Raw genomic sequence first — 6,287 nt, 5'->3', positions numbered from 1 at the left:
TTTGACTGTTGCACCTGACGGTCAAAGACTAATGGAGAAGCCACAGTTTGGAGGATTACTCAACTAACCATAACCAAATATTTTCAATTAACTTTCAAATTTCATTCCTGGACATGGAAATAATACTATCTTATATCTACCGCATCTTCTATACATATTCAGCTTCAGTAGAGAACAAATTCTTCTCTTCCGTATGTAAAGTTGCAGATAAATACGTCTTCCAAATAATGTCTTCAATAATCTTCAGATCTTCCCATAAAGCACATAGAAAATATTTTGGAACTCAGAATCAAAACCCAATAATCTCTCCCCCCTAAGATGAAGAATCCCCTCCTTAGTACAATAAAGTTGGAAACTCCCCTTCTTAGTTTCAGAAAAACTATTGAATCTTGATAATCTCTTGATAATATTTCTATAATCTCCCCCCTTAGTTGATTAATCCTTAAAAATGTATCACAGTGGAATCTTAGGATCAAACAACCAAGTGAAGAGATTATATGTATGGTAACCATTTCCTGACAGTGCAAGTATGTGATTTTTGTTTAGTGATCTCACATTATGTTTCACTCCACTCTACACTCAAGTGTTTGTCACTCAATCTCACAGTGTGTCACTCACTCAAAGCTCCAAACATTCAAGTGTACCTGCAAGAAAATTCTTTTCATAGAAAAAATTCCTTCCACCTTCAAGGATGGAAACCCTCAGTCAAGAGATTCAGAAATGTTTCTTCTGAGAGGGGAAATTATGATTCTTTTAAGTTACAGAATTCCATCCCTCAACTTCCATGAAGAAGTATACTTTATAAACTCGTCAGATGATATCTGAGTCCTCATTTACAAGTTGTAATTTTGACTAAGTCAAAATCATTTCCAGATTTGAGTTTTGGGAAGATAACCAATGATCAATTATATGCCATTAGAGATCAAAGGTTTCTTCTTAAGTCTGTGAAGACTTAACAGAGCTACCAATCCAGGAACATAAATCCATATTCAATAGCAGAGTATAGATAAATATACCCCAGATATTAGGATCTTAATCTTAATCCAAAAATCAGAGTCCATATCATATTACATATCAGAGACCAGGATCTGAGGATTAAGATTCAATCATTGTTAGTGACCTTGATATGGTTTAACAGCAACTGTTGCGTCAATACCTTTCTTGCGTGTGAATCTTATATGTGCATTGGAAATATTTGAATCAATGGGTAGTGACTCTCATTCAGATGCCCTGACTGACAGGAGAATTTTCAATAGATAACATTCTGTAGGGAGAATGCACCCAATAACTGTTTATATGCCTTTTCAACTCGATGTCCTTTTGAGAGAATATAGATGGACTTACAGATGTTTCAGGTTATTGATACTCCACTCCTTTGTGAGAGATAAAACTGTAAGGTTGACCTTTCCTTCATTATGTGGTGCTTCTTGGCACTATCTCCCACATTCTCATCACAACTCCAATACCAAGAGGTATTGATACCAACTATTGCTTTAGATGTATCAGAGTAAAAGTGGTACCAAATGATGAATATATCAGAGCCATGTAAAGGAATACTGTTTGAGAAGTGTTTAATTCTAATGACTTGGATTAGAATCTATGAGGTTTGATAGGCTCATAGTCAATTCCTAAAACCACCGAGGGTGTTAAAGATCACAAACATCCGAAGTACAATATCAAAGAATTTGGTAATCAATAATAGAGTGATTTCAGAACCAGAGAAATTTACCTTTACTTACCAATATGGATTCATGAAGGATGTCTCAGATGATCATGCTTTCTGATTCTTTTGACAATGATACTCAATCAAATCTCATTAGCTCAAAACAATTTATGTTAGTCCAATATAGATAAATACTATAGATGAATGGGGTGAACACTATTTTAAACCTACAAGACTTGCATAAGGTAATCAGAGTAAAAGAAGTATACCAAGATCTAATATCCAGGTTAGAGATCTAATCATAGCAGTATCATCAGAGTTAAGTCCAAAAGATCATCAATCAAGTCATAAAGTCAATCATTTATGCCAAGCGTACATTCAATAAGTCTGTACCAATTGATTAGTCATAACAAGACTGAACCAATTAAAATAACTCCTAACATAATTGAGTCACAACTATCATTAGTCATGCTATATATTTATTCTAGCACAAGATAAAAGAGTTATTATAGCATAAACAGATAATAAGAGTGACCCAGGAATCTGTTGTCAGAGTTACCTAGGGTCTGAAGCTCAAAAATCATACGGAATTCACTCATAAATATAATTTATTCACAAAAAATCTAATTAGAGTATATAAGCTAATTGCACAGGATCTTATCATATCCATCAGAGTTATGACAGGATCACAAATTAGTATACAATAGGATCAAGATATGTATGTATGCTGAAATAAATATCAATATCATGAGTGTTTGCATCAAGAAAAAGCATATATCATGTAAACATTTAAACAACTCATATGTTGCATTAATAATTCTAACTTACTTATCACTAACATATGACATGTAGCGTATGGTAATCAGTTAGCTTCAAAACAAGTTTACAAACATCGATATATATGTAATGAAATAGATATGTAAACTTACTTTCCACTTAAAGCATCATCACAGGGGTAGTAAAGTTTACCCGTATCAAGTTACATTTGTTGATTTCCAATTAATCGGACAAATTCAACATGCCACAAGTTCACTAACCAACTTGTTGAATATAACTTCATCAAGCAGCTTCGTGAAAATGTCTGTAATTTAGTCCGTTGTGGGAACATAATAAAGTTCCACAATACCATTCATTATATTCTCTCTTATGAAATAATACCTTATATTAATATGTTTGGTCCTCGAGTGCTGAACAGGATTGTTTGAGATTGCTATGGCACTTGTGTTGTCACAGTAGATAGGAATATTCTTCAAATCAAGTCCATAGTCTCGGAGATGGTTTCTCATCCAAAGAATTTGAGAACAGCAGCTTCCAGCAACAATGTATTCAGCTTCAGCAGTAGATGTAGAAACTGAATGATGCTTCTTACTAAATCAAGAAACCAATCTTCTTCCAAAAAACTGACAGCTTTCTGAAGTACTCTTCCGGTCAATCTTACAACCAGCGTAATCGGAATCTGTGTAGCCGATGAGATCAATTCATGTATCTTTAGGATACCATTTACCTAGATTATGTGTACCTTTCAGATATCTGAATTTCTTTTGACAGCTATCAGATGAGATTCCTTCGGATCAGCCTGGAACCGTGCACACAAGTTTGTAGCAAACATAATATCTGGATGACTTGTAGTCAGGTAGATTAATGATCCAATCATGCCTCGATAATTAGTGATGTCCACCTTCTTACCAGACTTGTCTTGATCAAGTTTTGTGGCATTTGCCATCGGAGTCTTTGGAGGGTTTGAGTCTTCCAACTTATATTTCTTCATAAGATCTCTGATGTACTTCATTTGATAAATGAAGATACCATGTGGCTTTTGATTCACTTGAAGTCCAAGAAAAAAAGTTCAACTCACCCATCATACTCATCTCATACATACTCTGCATAAGCTTATCAAACCTTGCACAAAGTGCATCAATTGTAGCCCAAATATAATGTCGTCAACATAGACTTGCATAAGTATGACGACATTTTTATGTTTTTTTGTAAAACAGAGTCTTATCTATGACACCTCTAGAAAAAGCATTTTCAAGAAGAAATTCTGAGAGAGTGTCATACCATGTTCTCGACGCTTGCTTTAGACCATAAAGAGCTTTGAAGAGAAAATAGACAAAATCTTCAAACTCGGGATCTATGAAGCCAGGAGGTTGCTCCACATAAACCTTTTCTTCAAGCTCACAATTCAGGAAAACACTTTTCACATCCATCTGATATACCTTAAAATTTGAATATGCTGCAAATGCTAAGAACATCGTGATGGCTTTAAGTCTAGAACTGGTGCAAAGTTTTTATCGTAGTCAATCCCTTTTTCTTGAGAGTATCCTTTAGCAACCTGTCTTGCCTTGTTCCTTGTTACAATTTCATCTTCATCAAGCTTGTTTCAGAAAACCCATTTTGTGTTAATCACTGATTTATCTTTTGGTCTCGGTACAAGCTTCCAAACTTTCTGTCTTTCGAACTGATTGAGTTCCTCTTGCATAGCAATCACCCAATCTGGATCTCCAAGCGCTTCATCTACTTTCTTTACTTCCATTTGAGATAGAAACCCGGATTAGACATATTCATTTATTGTAGCTCTTCTAGTCTTAACTCTACTATCTGGATCACTAAGTACCAAATACCAAGGATGATCTTTACTCCATACTTTCTGTCTTGGTAGATTAGCTCTTGATGACTCAGCATTTCCAGAATTATGTTAAGTCTGACTACCGGATCCTTGTTCTTCTTCTTGTTCTGCCCCCCTGAGTTATTGTCAGCTTGATCTCCAGAACCTGAAGCTTGGGGACTAGTCTCAGAGATAGTTTGACTATTATTACTTGTTCCAGGATCATTCCTATCAGAATCTGAATCAGAAATATGATCATCAGGATCATTACCATTGTCAGTGTCATTGTTATCCTGAACAACTTCAGGTTCATCTTCTTCATCAGAAAGATCTCCAACATCAAGATTATCACCATCATCTTACTTATGAATACTTGGGATCTTGACATCATCAAATGTTATATCAAGTCTTTCCACAACCTTTCCATCACTAATCACATATACCCTGTACGCCTTTGACTCCAGAGAATAGCCCAAAAAGATACCTTCTTTAGCTTTATCATCAAACTTGCCAAAATGCTCATCATCCTTAAGCACAAAACACTTTCCTCCAAACACGTGAAAGTAGTTCACTAATGGTTTTTTGTTGGCCATTAACTCATAGGGGTCTTCTCATACATCTTGTTGATCAGGGTTCTATTTTAAGTATAGCATGCAGTGTTAACTGCTTCATCCCAGAAGTAGGTATGAAGATTGGCTTCATTAAGCATAGTACTTGCAGCTTCAACCAATGTTCGATTCTTCCTTTCAACCACTCCATTCTGTTGTGGCGTCCTTGGTGCTAAAAATTGTCTTGAGATGCCCTTCTCGGTACAAGAATCATTCAACTTTGTATTTCTGAATTCTATTCCATTTTATCTGATCTGATTGTTCGCACAGGCACTCCAGCTTCTAACTCAATCTTGTTGATGTGATCAATAATCATATCAGCTGTTTCATCCTTTGAATGTAAGAATAACATCCACGTGTATCTAGAATAATCATCAAAAATCACTAAGCCATATTTCTTTCTTGACATAGACATGACATTGACAGGGCCAAATAAGTCCATATGAAGGAGTTGTAATGGTTCAGTGATGTCAGTCATTATCTTCTTCTTGTGTGATGCCCTCTTTGACTTTCCTTTCTGACATGCTTCACAAAGTCCATCCGGACTGAATTCCATCTTGGGCAATCCTCTCACCAATTCCCTCTTAACCAAAGAATTCATGGTCTTGAAGTTCAAGTAGGAGAGCTTCTTATGCCATAACCAACTTTCATCTGGAGAAGATTTACTGTATAAACACATAACTTGACCATCTGCAGAATTCCAGTCAGCTACGAACAAATCACCCATTTTAACTCCATTGAGAGTCAGCTTCTCATTCTTCTGATTAGAGATCAAGCATTTCTCCTTCTTGAACAAAACTTCGCATACTTTGTCACAAAATTGACTGATACTGAGGAGATCATGCATCAGACCTTCAACCAGAGAGATTTCTTCAATAATGATATTGTCAATTTCCAAACAGCCATATCCCGTAGTATAACCTTTGATGTCATCTCCAAAATTAACCACTGGGCCAGCTTTCTCAACCACCTTTGATAGCAGGGCTCTATCTTCAGTCATATGCCTTGAACATCCACTGTCCAGAATCCACATGACCTTTTTTTGCTTAATGCCCTGAAAATAAAGACGATTATGTTTTTTTGGTACCCATATTAAGTTGGGTCTAGAAGACTTAAAATCATTTGAATATTTAACAACTTTCTTCACAGAATTAGAATGCTTGACAATTGATTCTTTATCATTGACTATTTATTTGTCATATTCAGTTGCACCAACAGACTTGCTCTTGTGCTTGGTGATATGTGCCACATTCCTAGATTTAGGAGGGCTTGCAGTATTTGATCTATTAATGTTCTTACTAGCATGCTTATCATGATTATAAGATGTATTATGTGAGTGTGTGGAATCATGATAAGTGTGCATGAAAGATACTACACATGGCATGTAAACGGATTTATCACATTTAGAAAC

This window comes from Apium graveolens, chromosome 2, assembly GCF_009905375.1.
Source record: "Apium graveolens cultivar Ventura chromosome 2, ASM990537v1, whole genome shotgun sequence".
NCBI lineage: Eukaryota > Viridiplantae > Streptophyta > Magnoliopsida > Apiales > Apiaceae > Apium > Apium graveolens.
This window is presented reverse-complemented; position numbering follows the sequence as displayed.